Below are 12,613 nucleotides of genomic sequence, written 5' to 3'. Positions count from 1 at the left end.
GGGGGGGTGGGGGGGGGGGGGGGTGGGGGGGGGGGGGGGTGGGGGGGGGGGGGGGTGGGGGGGGGGGGGGGTGGGGGGGGGGGGGGGTGGGGGGGGGGGGGGGTGGGGGGGGGGGGGGGTGGGGGGGGGGGGGGGTGGGGGGGGGGGGGGGTGGGGGGGGGGGGGGGTGGGGGGGGGGGGGGGTGGGGGGGGGGGGGGGTGGGGGGGGGGGGGGGTGGGGGGGGGGGGGGGTGGGGGGGGGGGGGGGTGGGGGGGGGGGGGGGTGGGGGGGGGGGGGGGTGGGGGGGGGGGGGGGTGGGGGGGGGGGGGGGTGGGGGGGGGGGGGGGTGGGGGGGGGGGGGGGTGGGGGGGGGGGGGGGTGGGGGGGGGGGGGGGTGGGGGGGGGGGGGGGTGGGGGGGGGGGGGGGTGGGGGGGGGGGGGGGTGGGGGGGGGGGGGGGTGGGGGGGGGGGGGGGTGGGGGGGGGGGGGGGTGGGGGGGGGGGGGGGTGGGGGGGGGGGGGGGTGGGGGGGGGGGGGGGTGGGGGGGGGGGGGGGTGGGGGGGGGGGGGGGTGGGGGGGGGGGGGGGTGGGGGGGGGGGGGGGTGGGGGGGGGGGGGGGTGGGGGGGGGGGGGGGTGGGGGGGGGGGGGGGTGGGGGGGGGGGGGGGTGGGGGGGGGGGGGGGTGGGGGGGGGGGGGGGTGGGGGGGGGGGGGGGTGGGGGGGGGGGGGGGTGGGGGGGGGGGGGGGTGGGGGGGGGGGGGGGTGGGGGGGGGGGGGGGTGGGGGGGGGGGGGGGTGGGGGGGGGGGGGGGTGGGGGGGGGGGGGGGTGGGGGGGGGGGGGGGTGGGGGGGGGGGGGGGTGGGGGGGGGGGGGGGTGGGGGGGGGGGGGGGTGGGGGGGGGGGGGGGTGGGGGGGGGGGGGGGTGGGGGGGGGGGGGGGTGGGGGGGGGGGGGGGTGGGGGGGGGGGGGGGTGGGGGGGGGGGGGGGTGGGGGGGGGGGGGGGTGGGGGGGGGGGGGGGTGGGGGGGGGGGGGGGTGGGGGGGGGGGGGGGTGGGGGGGGGGGGGGGTGGGGGGGGGGGGGGGTGGGGGGGGGGGGGGGTGGGGGGGGGGGGGGGTGGGGGGGGGGGGGGGTGGGGGGGGGGGGGGGTGGGGGGGGGGGGGGGTGGGGGGGGGGGGGGGTGGGGGGGGGGGGGGGTGGGGGGGGGGGGGGGTGGGGGGGGGGGGGGGTGGGGGGGGGGGGGGGTGGGGGGGGGGGGGGGTGGGGGGGGGGGGGGGTGGGGGGGGGGGGGGGTGGGGGGGGGGGGGGGTGGGGGGGGGGGGGGGTGGGGGGGGGGGGGGGTGGGGGGGGGGGGGGGTGGGGGGGGGGGGGGGTGGGGGGGGGGGGGGGTGGGGGGGGGGGGGGGTGGGGGGGGGGGGGGGTGGGGGGGGGGGGGGGTGGGGGGGGGGGGGGGTGGGGGGGGGGGGGGGTGGGGGGGGGGGGGGGTGGGGGGGGGGGGGGGTGGGGGGGGGGGGGGGTGGGGGGGGGGGGGGGTGGGGGGGGGGGGGGGTGGGGGGGGGGGGGGGTGGGGGGGGGGGGGGGTGGGGGGGGGGGGGGGTGGGGGGGGGGGGGGGTGGGGGGGGGGGGGGGTGGGGGGGGGGGGGGGTGGGGGGGGGGGGGGGTGGGGGGGGGGGGGGGTGGGGGGGGGGGGGGGTGGGGGGGGGGGGGGGTGGGGGGGGGGGGGGGTGGGGGGGGGGGGGGGTGGGGGGGGGGGGGGGTGGGGGGGGGGGGGGGTGGGGGGGGGGGGGGGTGGGGGGGGGGGGGGGTGGGGGGGGGGGGGGGTGGGGGGGGGGGGGGGTGGGGGGGGGGGGGGGTGGGGGGGGGGGGGGGTGGGGGGGGGGGGGGGTGGGGGGGGGGGGGGGTGGGGGGGGGGGGGGGTGGGGGGGGGGGGGGGTGGGGGGGGGGGGGGGTGGGGGGGGGGGGGGGTGGGGGGGGGGGGGGGTGGGGGGGGGGGGGGGTGGGGGGGGGGGGGGGTGGGGGGGGGGGGGGGTGGGGGGGGGGGGGGGTGGGGGGGGGGGGGGGTGGGGGGGGGGGGGGGTGGGGGGGGGGGGGGGTGGGGGGGGGGGGGGGTGGGGGGGGGGGGGGGTGGGGGGGGGGGGGGGTGGGGGGGGGGGGGGGTGGGGGGGGGGGGGGGTGGGGGGGGGGGGGGGTGGGGGGGGGGGGGGGTGGGGGGGGGGGGGGGTGGGGGGGGGGGGGGGTGGGGGGGGGGGGGGGTGGGGGGGGGGGGGGGTGGGGGGGGGGGGGGGTGGGGGGGGGGGGGGGTGGGGGGGGGGGGGGGTGGGGGGGGGGGGGGGTGGGGGGGGGGGGGGGTGGGGGGGGGGGGGGGTGGGGGGGGGGGGGGGTGGGGGGGGGGGGGGGTGGGGGGGGGGGGGGGTGGGGGGGGGGGGGGGTGGGGGGGGGGGGGGGTGGGGGGGGGGGGGGGTGGGGGGGGGGGGGGGTGGGGGGGGGGGGGGGTGGGGGGGGGGGGGGGTGGGGGGGGGGGGGGGTGGGGGGGGGGGGGGGTGGGGGGGGGGGGGGGTGGGGGGGGGGGGGGGTGGGGGGGGGGGGGGGTGGGGGGGGGGGGGGGTGGGGGGGGGGGGGGGTGGGGGGGGGGGGGGGTGGGGGGGGGGGGGGGTGGGGGGGGGGGGGGGTGGGGGGGGGGGGGGGTGGGGGGGGGGGGGGGTGGGGGGGGGGGGGGGTGGGGGGGGGGGGGGGTGGGGGGGGGGGGGGGTGGGGGGGGGGGGGGGTGGGGGGGGGGGGGGGTGGGGGGGGGGGGGGGTGGGGGGGGGGGGGGGTGGGGGGGGGGGGGGGTGGGGGGGGGGGGGGGTGGGGGGGGGGGGGGGTGGGGGGGGGGGGGGGTGGGGGGGGGGGGGGGTGGGGGGGGGGGGGGGTGGGGGGGGGGGGGGGTGGGGGGGGGGGGGGGTGGGGGGGGGGGGGGGTGGGGGGGGGGGGGGGTGGGGGGGGGGGGGGGTGGGGGGGGGGGGGGGTGGGGGGGGGGGGGGGTGGGGGGGGGGGGGGGTGGGGGGGGGGGGGGGTGGGGGGGGGGGGGGGTGGGGGGGGGGGGGGGTGGGGGGGGGGGGGGGTGGGGGGGGGGGGGGGTGGGGGGGGGGGGGGGTGGGGGGGGGGGGGGGTGGGGGGGGGGGGGGGTGGGGGGGGGGGGGGGTGGGGGGGGGGGGGGGTGGGGGGGGGGGGGGGTGGGGGGGGGGGGGGGTGGGGGGGGGGGGGGGTGGGGGGGGGGGGGGGTGGGGGGGGGGGGGGGTGGGGGGGGGGGGGGGTGGGGGGGGGGGGGGGTGGGGGGGGGGGGGGGTGGGGGGGGGGGGGGGTGGGGGGGGGGGGGGGTGGGGGGGGGGGGGGGTGGGGGGGGGGGGGGGTGGGGGGGGGGGGGGGTGGGGGGGGGGGGGGGTGGGGGGGGGGGGGGGTGGGGGGGGGGGGGGGTGGGGGGGGGGGGGGGTGGGGGGGGGGGGGGGTGGGGGGGGGGGGGGGTGGGGGGGGGGGGGGGTGGGGGGGGGGGGGGGTGGGGGGGGGGGGGGGTGGGGGGGGGGGGGGGTGGGGGGGGGGGGGGGTGGGGGGGGGGGGGGGTGGGGGGGGGGGGGGGTGGGGGGGGGGGGGGGTGGGGGGGGGGGGGGGTGGGGGGGGGGGGGGGTGGGGGGGGGGGGGGGTGGGGGGGGGGGGGGGTGGGGGGGGGGGGGGGTGGGGGGGGGGGGGGGTGGGGGGGGGGGGGGGTGGGGGGGGGGGGGGGTGGGGGGGGGGGGGGGTGGGGGGGGGGGGGGGTGGGGGGGGGGGGGGGTGGGGGGGGGGGGGGGTGGGGGGGGGGGGGGGTGGGGGGGGGGGGGGGTGGGGGGGGGGGGGGGTGGGGGGGGGGGGGGGTGGGGGGGGGGGGGGGTGGGGGGGGGGGGGGGTGGGGGGGGGGGGGGGTGGGGGGGGGGGGGGGTGGGGGGGGGGGGGGGTGGGGGGGGGGGGGGGTGGGGGGGGGGGGGGGTGGGGGGGGGGGGGGGTGGGGGGGGGGGGGGGTGGGGGGGGGGGGGGGTGGGGGGGGGGGGGGGTGGGGGGGGGGGGGGGTGGGGGGGGGGGGGGGTGGGGGGGGGGGGGGGTGGGGGGGGGGGGGGGTGGGGGGGGGGGGGGGTGGGGGGGGGGGGGGGTGGGGGGGGGGGGGGGTGGGGGGGGGGGGGGGTGGGGGGGGGGGGGGGTGGGGGGGGGGGGGGGTGGGGGGGGGGGGGGGTGGGGGGGGGGGGGGGTGGGGGGGGGGGGGGGTGGGGGGGGGGGGGGGTGGGGGGGGGGGGGGGTGGGGGGGGGGGGGGGTGGGGGGGGGGGGGGGTGGGGGGGGGGGGGGGTGGGGGGGGGGGGGGGTGGGGGGGGGGGGGGGTGGGGGGGGGGGGGGGTGGGGGGGGGGGGGGGTGGGGGGGGGGGGGGGTGGGGGGGGGGGGGGGTGGGGGGGGGGGGGGGTGGGGGGGGGGGGGGGTGGGGGGGGGGGGGGGTGGGGGGGGGGGGGGGTGGGGGGGGGGGGGGGTGGGGGGGGGGGGGGGTGGGGGGGGGGGGGGGTGGGGGGGGGGGGGGGTGGGGGGGGGGGGGGGTGGGGGGGGGGGGGGGTGGGGGGGGGGGGGGGTGGGGGGGGGGGGGGGTGGGGGGGGGGGGGGGTGGGGGGGGGGGGGGGTGGGGGGGGGGGGGGGTGGGGGGGGGGGGGGGTGGGGGGGGGGGGGGGTGGGGGGGGGGGGGGGTGGGGGGGGGGGGGGGTGGGGGGGGGGGGGGGTGGGGGGGGGGGGGGGTGGGGGGGGGGGGGGGTGGGGGGGGGGGGGGGTGGGGGGGGGGGGGGGTGGGGGGGGGGGGGGGTGGGGGGGGGGGGGGGTGGGGGGGGGGGGGGGTGGGGGGGGGGGGGGGTGGGGGGGGGGGGGGGTGGGGGGGGGGGGGGGTGGGGGGGGGGGGGGGTGGGGGGGGGGGGGGGTGGGGGGGGGGGGGGGTGGGGGGGGGGGGGGGTGGGGGGGGGGGGGGGTGGGGGGGGGGGGGGGTGGGGGGGGGGGGGGGTGGGGGGGGGGGGGGGTGGGGGGGGGGGGGGGTGGGGGGGGGGGGGGGTGGGGGGGGGGGGGGGTGGGGGGGGGGGGGGGTGGGGGGGGGGGGGGGTGGGGGGGGGGGGGGGTGGGGGGGGGGGGGGGTGGGGGGGGGGGGGGGTGGGGGGGGGGGGGGGTGGGGGGGGGGGGGGGTGGGGGGGGGGGGGGGTGGGGGGGGGGGGGGGTGGGGGGGGGGGGGGGTGGGGGGGGGGGGGGGTGGGGGGGGGGGGGGGTGGGGGGGGGGGGGGGTGGGGGGGGGGGGGGGTGGGGGGGGGGGGGGGTGGGGGGGGGGGGGGGTGGGGGGGGGGGGGGGTGGGGGGGGGGGGGGGTGGGGGGGGGGGGGGGTGGGGGGGGGGGGGGGTGGGGGGGGGGGGGGGTGGGGGGGGGGGGGGGTGGGGGGGGGGGGGGGTGGGGGGGGGGGGGGGTGGGGGGGGGGGGGGGTGGGGGGGGGGGGGGGTGGGGGGGGGGGGGGGTGGGGGGGGGGGGGGGTGGGGGGGGGGGGGGGTGGGGGGGGGGGGGGGTGGGGGGGGGGGGGGGTGGGGGGGGGGGGGGGTGGGGGGGGGGGGGGGTGGGGGGGGGGGGGGGTGGGGGGGGGGGGGGGTGGGGGGGGGGGGGGGTGGGGGGGGGGGGGGGTGGGGGGGGGGGGGGGTGGGGGGGGGGGGGGGTGGGGGGGGGGGGGGGTGGGGGGGGGGGGGGGTGGGGGGGGGGGGGGGTGGGGGGGGGGGGGGGTGGGGGGGGGGGGGGGTGGGGGGGGGGGGGGGTGGGGGGGGGGGGGGGTGGGGGGGGGGGGGGGTGGGGGGGGGGGGGGGTGGGGGGGGGGGGGGGTGGGGGGGGGGGGGGGTGGGGGGGGGGGGGGGTGGGGGGGGGGGGGGGTGGGGGGGGGGGGGGGTGGGGGGGGGGGGGGGTGGGGGGGGGGGGGGGTGGGGGGGGGGGGGGGTGGGGGGGGGGGGGGGTGGGGGGGGGGGGGGGTGGGGGGGGGGGGGGGTGGGGGGGGGGGGGGGTGGGGGGGGGGGGGGGTGGGGGGGGGGGGGGGTGGGGGGGGGGGGGGGTGGGGGGGGGGGGGGGTGGGGGGGGGGGGGGGTGGGGGGGGGGGGGGGTGGGGGGGGGGGGGGGTGGGGGGGGGGGGGGGTGGGGGGGGGGGGGGGTGGGGGGGGGGGGGGGTGGGGGGGGGGGGGGGTGGGGGGGGGGGGGGGTGGGGGGGGGGGGGGGTGGGGGGGGGGGGGGGTGGGGGGGGGGGGGGGTGGGGGGGGGGGGGGGTGGGGGGGGGGGGGGGTGGGGGGGGGGGGGGGTGGGGGGGGGGGGGGGTGGGGGGGGGGGGGGGTGGGGGGGGGGGGGGGTGGGGGGGGGGGGGGGTGGGGGGGGGGGGGGGTGGGGGGGGGGGGGGGTGGGGGGGGGGGGGGGTGGGGGGGGGGGGGGGTGGGGGGGGGGGGGGGTGGGGGGGGGGGGGGGTGGGGGGGGGGGGGGGTGGGGGGGGGGGGGGGTGGGGGGGGGGGGGGGTGGGGGGGGGGGGGGGTGGGGGGGGGGGGGGGTGGGGGGGGGGGGGGGTGGGGGGGGGGGGGGGTGGGGGGGGGGGGGGGTGGGGGGGGGGGGGGGTGGGGGGGGGGGGGGGTGGGGGGGGGGGGGGGTGGGGGGGGGGGGGGGTGGGGGGGGGGGGGGGTGGGGGGGGGGGGGGGTGGGGGGGGGGGGGGGTGGGGGGGGGGGGGGGTGGGGGGGGGGGGGGGTGGGGGGGGGGGGGGGTGGGGGGGGGGGGGGGTGGGGGGGGGGGGGGGTGGGGGGGGGGGGGGGTGGGGGGGGGGGGGGGTGGGGGGGGGGGGGGGTGGGGGGGGGGGGGGGTGGGGGGGGGGGGGGGTGGGGGGGGGGGGGGGTGGGGGGGGGGGGGGGTGGGGGGGGGGGGGGGTGGGGGGGGGGGGGGGTGGGGGGGGGGGGGGGTGGGGGGGGGGGGGGGTGGGGGGGGGGGGGGGTGGGGGGGGGGGGGGGTGGGGGGGGGGGGGGGTGGGGGGGGGGGGGGGTGGGGGGGGGGGGGGGTGGGGGGGGGGGGGGGTGGGGGGGGGGGGGGGTGGGGGGGGGGGGGGGTGGGGGGGGGGGGGGGTGGGGGGGGGGGGGGGTGGGGGGGGGGGGGGGTGGGGGGGGGGGGGGGTGGGGGGGGGGGGGGGTGGGGGGGGGGGGGGGTGGGGGGGGGGGGGGGTGGGGGGGGGGGGGGGTGGGGGGGGGGGGGGGTGGGGGGGGGGGGGGGTGGGGGGGGGGGGGGGTGGGGGGGGGGGGGGGTGGGGGGGGGGGGGGGTGGGGGGGGGGGGGGGTGGGGGGGGGGGGGGGTGGGGGGGGGGGGGGGTGGGGGGGGGGGGGGGTGGGGGGGGGGGGGGGTGGGGGGGGGGGGGGGTGGGGGGGGGGGGGGGTGGGGGGGGGGGGGGGTGGGGGGGGGGGGGGGTGGGGGGGGGGGGGGGTGGGGGGGGGGGGGGGTGGGGGGGGGGGGGGGTGGGGGGGGGGGGGGGTGGGGGGGGGGGGGGGTGGGGGGGGGGGGGGGTGGGGGGGGGGGGGGGTGGGGGGGGGGGGGGGTGGGGGGGGGGGGGGGTGGGGGGGGGGGGGGGTGGGGGGGGGGGGGGGTGGGGGGGGGGGGGGGTGGGGGGGGGGGGGGGTGGGGGGGGGGGGGGGTGGGGGGGGGGGGGGGTGGGGGGGGGGGGGGGTGGGGGGGGGGGGGGGTGGGGGGGGGGGGGGGTGGGGGGGGGGGGGGGTGGGGGGGGGGGGGGGTGGGGGGGGGGGGGGGTGGGGGGGGGGGGGGGTGGGGGGGGGGGGGGGTGGGGGGGGGGGGGGGTGGGGGGGGGGGGGGGTGGGGGGGGGGGGGGGTGGGGGGGGGGGGGGGTGGGGGGGGGGGGGGGTGGGGGGGGGGGGGGGTGGGGGGGGGGGGGGGTGGGGGGGGGGGGGGGTGGGGGGGGGGGGGGGTGGGGGGGGGGGGGGGTGGGGGGGGGGGGGGGTGGGGGGGGGGGGGGGTGGGGGGGGGGGGGGGTGGGGGGGGGGGGGGGTGGGGGGGGGGGGGGGTGGGGGGGGGGGGGGGTGGGGGGGGGGGGGGGTGGGGGGGGGGGGGGGTGGGGGGGGGGGGGGGTGGGGGGGGGGGGGGGTGGGGGGGGGGGGGGGTGGGGGGGGGGGGGGGTGGGGGGGGGGGGGGGTGGGGGGGGGGGGGGGTGGGGGGGGGGGGGGGTGGGGGGGGGGGGGGGTGGGGGGGGGGGGGGGTGGGGGGGGGGGGGGGTGGGGGGGGGGGGGGGTGGGGGGGGGGGGGGGTGGGGGGGGGGGGGGGTGGGGGGGGGGGGGGGTGGGGGGGGGGGGGGGTGGGGGGGGGGGGGGGTGGGGGGGGGGGGGGGTGGGGGGGGGGGGGGGTGGGGGGGGGGGGGGGTGGGGGGGGGGGGGGGTGGGGGGGGGGGGGGGTGGGGGGGGGGGGGGGTGGGGGGGGGGGGGGGTGGGGGGGGGGGGGGGTGGGGGGGGGGGGGGGTGGGGGGGGGGGGGGGTGGGGGGGGGGGGGGGTGGGGGGGGGGGGGGGTGGGGGGGGGGGGGGGTGGGGGGGGGGGGGGGTGGGGGGGGGGGGGGGTGGGGGGGGGGGGGGGTGGGGGGGGGGGGGGGTGGGGGGGGGGGGGGGTGGGGGGGGGGGGGGGTGGGGGGGGGGGGGGGTGGGGGGGGGGGGGGGTGGGGGGGGGGGGGGGTGGGGGGGGGGGGGGGTGGGGGGGGGGGGGGGTGGGGGGGGGGGGGGGTGGGGGGGGGGGGGGGTGGGGGGGGGGGGGGGTGGGGGGGGGGGGGGGTGGGGGGGGGGGGGGGTGGGGGGGGGGGGGGGTGGGGGGGGGGGGGGGTGGGGGGGGGGGGGGGTGGGGGGGGGGGGGGGTGGGGGGGGGGGGGGGTGGGGGGGGGGGGGGGTGGGGGGGGGGGGGGGTGGGGGGGGGGGGGGGTGGGGGGGGGGGGGGGTGGGGGGGGGGGGGGGTGGGGGGGGGGGGGGGTGGGGGGGGGGGGGGGTGGGGGGGGGGGGGGGTGGGGGGGGGGGGGGGTGGGGGGGGGGGGGGGTGGGGGGGGGGGGGGGTGGGGGGGGGGGGGGGTGGGGGGGGGGGGGGGTGGGGGGGGGGGGGGGTGGGGGGGGGGGGGGGTGGGGGGGGGGGGGGGTGGGGGGGGGGGGGGGTGGGGGGGGGGGGGGGTGGGGGGGGGGGGGGGTGGGGGGGGGGGGGGGTGGGGGGGGGGGGGGGTGGGGGGGGGGGGGGGTGGGGGGGGGGGGGGGTGGGGGGGGGGGGGGGTGGGGGGGGGGGGGGGTGGGGGGGGGGGGGGGTGGGGGGGGGGGGGGGTGGGGGGGGGGGGGGGTGGGGGGGGGGGGGGGTGGGGGGGGGGGGGGGTGGGGGGGGGGGGGGGTGGGGGGGGGGGGGGGTGGGGGGGGGGGGGGGTGGGGGGGGGGGGGGGTGGGGGGGGGGGGGGGTGGGGGGGGGGGGGGGTGGGGGGGGGGGGGGGTGGGGGGGGGGGGGGGTGGGGGGGGGGGGGGGTGGGGGGGGGGGGGGGTGGGGGGGGGGGGGGGTGGGGGGGGGGGGGGGTGGGGGGGGGGGGGGGTGGGGGGGGGGGGGGGTGGGGGGGGGGGGGGGTGGGGGGGGGGGGGGGTGGGGGGGGGGGGGGGTGGGGGGGGGGGGGGGTGGGGGGGGGGGGGGGTGGGGGGGGGGGGGGGTGGGGGGGGGGGGGGGTGGGGGGGGGGGGGGGTGGGGGGGGGGGGGGGTGGGGGGGGGGGGGGGTGGGGGGGGGGGGGGGTGGGGGGGGGGGGGGGTGGGGGGGGGGGGGGGTGGGGGGGGGGGGGGGTGGGGGGGGGGGGGGGTGGGGGGGGGGGGGGGTGGGGGGGGGGGGGGGTGGGGGGGGGGGGGGGTGGGGGGGGGGGGGGGTGGGGGGGGGGGGGGGTGGGGGGGGGGGGGGGTGGGGGGGGGGGGGGGTGGGGGGGGGGGGGGGTGGGGGGGGGGGGGGGTGGGGGGGGGGGGGGGTGGGGGGGGGGGGGGGTGGGGGGGGGGGGGGGTGGGGGGGGGGGGGGGTGGGGGGGGGGGGGGGTGGGGGGGGGGGGGGGTGGGGGGGGGGGGGGGTGGGGGGGGGGGGGGGTGGGGGGGGGGGGGGGTGGGGGGGGGGGGGGGTGGGGGGGGGGGGGGGTGGGGGGGGGGGGGGGTGGGGGGGGGGGGGGGTGGGGGGGGGGGGGGGTGGGGGGGGGGGGGGGTGGGGGGGGGGGGGGGTGGGGGGGGGGGGGGGTGGGGGGGGGGGGGGGTGGGGGGGGGGGGGGGTGGGGGGGGGGGGGGGTGGGGGGGGGGGGGGGTGGGGGGGGGGGGGGGTGGGGGGGGGGGGGGGTGGGGGGGGGGGGGGGTGGGGGGGGGGGGGGGTGGGGGGGGGGGGGGGTGGGGGGGGGGGGGGGTGGGGGGGGGGGGGGGTGGGGGGGGGGGGGGGTGGGGGGGGGGGGGGGTGGGGGGGGGGGGGGGTGGGGGGGGGGGGGGGTGGGGGGGGGGGGGGGTGGGGGGGGGGGGGGGTGGGGGGGGGGGGGGGTGGGGGGGGGGGGGGGTGGGGGGGGGGGGGGGTGGGGGGGGGGGGGGGTGGGGGGGGGGGGGGGTGGGGGGGGGGGGGGGTGGGGGGGGGGGGGGGTGGGGGGGGGGGGGGGTGGGGGGGGGGGGGGGTGGGGGGGGGGGGGGGTGGGGGGGGGGGGGGGTGGGGGGGGGGGGGGGTGGGGGGGGGGGGGGGTGGGGGGGGGGGGGGGTGGGGGGGGGGGGGGGTGGGGGGGGGGGGGGGTGGGGGGGGGGGGGGGTGGGGGGGGGGGGGGGTGGGGGGGGGGGGGGGTGGGGGGGGGGGGGGGTGGGGGGGGGGGGGGGTGGGGGGGGGGGGGGGTGGGGGGGGGGGGGGGTGGGGGGGGGGGGGGGTGGGGGGGGGGGGGGGTGGGGGGGGGGGGGGGTGGGGGGGGGGGGGGGTGGGGGGGGGGGGGGGTGGGGGGGGGGGGGGGTGGGGGGGGGGGGGGGTGGGGGGGGGGGGGGGTGGGGGGGGGGGGGGGTGGGGGGGGGGGGGGGTGGGGGGGGGGGGGGGTGGGGGGGGGGGGGGGTGGGGGGGGGGGGGGGTGGGGGGGGGGGGGGGTGGGGGGGGGGGGGGGTGGGGGGGGGGGGGGGTGGGGGGGGGGGGGGGTGGGGGGGGGGGGGGGTGGGGGGGGGGGGGGGTGGGGGGGGGGGGGGGTGGGGGGGGGGGGGGGTGGGGGGGGGGGGGGGTGGGGGGGGGGGGGGGTGGGGGGGGGGGGGGGTGGGGGGGGGGGGGGGTGGGGGGGGGGGGGGGTGGGGGGGGGGGGGGGTGGGGGGGGGGGGGGGTGGGGGGGGGGGGGGGTGGGGGGGGGGGGGGGTGGGGGGGGGGGGGGGTGGGGGGGGGGGGGGGTGGGGGGGGGGGGGGGTGGGGGGGGGGGGGGGTGGGGGGGGGGGGGGGTGGGGGGGGGGGGGGGTGGGGGGGGGGGGGGGTGGGGGGGGGGGGGGGTGGGGGGGGGGGGGGGTGGGGGGGGGGGGGGGTGGGGGGGGGGGGGGGTGGGGGGGGGGGGGGGTGGGGGGGGGGGGGGGTGGGGGGGGGGGGGGGTGGGGGGGGGGGGGGGTGGGGGGGGGGGGGGGTGGGGGGGGGGGGGGGTGGGGGGGGGGGGGGGTGGGGGGGGGGGGGGGTGGGGGGGGGGGGGGGTGGGGGGGGGGGGGGGTGGGGGGGGGGGGGGGTGGGGGGGGGGGGGGGTGGGGGGGGGGGGGGGTGGGGGGGGGGGGGGGTGGGGGGGGGGGGGGGTGGGGGGGGGGGGGGGTGGGGGGGGGGGGGGGTGGGGGGGGGGGGGGGTGGGGGGGGGGGGGGGTGGGGGGGGGGGGGGGTGGGGGGGGGGGGGGGTGGGGGGGGGGGGGGGTGGGGGGGGGGGGGGGTGGGGGGGGGGGGGGGTGGGGGGGGGGGGGGGTGGGGGGGGGGGGGGGTGGGGGGGGGGGGGGGTGGGGGGGGGGGGGGGTGGGGGGGGGGGGGGGTGGGGGGGGGGGGGGGTGGGGGGGGGGGGGGGTGGGGGGGGGGGGGGGTGGGGGGGGGGGGGGGTGGGGGGGGGGGGGGGTGGGGGGGGGGGGGGGTGGGGGGGGGGGGGGGTGGGGGGGGGGGGGGGTGGGGGGGGGGGGGGGTGGGGGGGGGGGGGGGTGGGGGGGGGGGGGGGTGGGGGGGGGGGGGGGTGGGGGGGGGGGGGGGTGGGGGGGGGGGGGGGTGGGGGGGGGGGGGGGTGGGGGGGGGGGGGGGTGGGGGGGGGGGGGGGTGGGGGGGGGGGGGGGTGGGGGGGGGGGGGGGTGGGGGGGGGGGGGGGTGGGGGGGGGGGGGGGTGGGGGGGGGGGGGGGTGGGGGGGGGGGGGGGTGGGGGGGGGGGGGGGTGGGGGGGGGGGGGGGTGGGGGGGGGGGGGGGTGGGGGGGGGGGGGGGTGGGGGGGGGGGGGGGTGGGGGGGGGGGGGGGTGGGGGGGGGGGGGGGTGGGGGGGGGGGGGGGTGGGGGGGGGGGGGGGTGGGGGGGGGGGGGGGTGGGGGGGGGGGGGGGTGGGGGGGGGGGGGGGTGGGGGGGGGGGGG

The sequence above is a fragment of the Sphaerodactylus townsendi genome, linkage group LG07 (genome assembly GCF_021028975.2).
Source record: "Sphaerodactylus townsendi isolate TG3544 linkage group LG07, MPM_Stown_v2.3, whole genome shotgun sequence".
Taxonomy (NCBI): domain Eukaryota; kingdom Metazoa; phylum Chordata; class Lepidosauria; order Squamata; family Sphaerodactylidae; genus Sphaerodactylus; species Sphaerodactylus townsendi.
Note: the sequence above shows the minus strand (reverse complement) of the source record.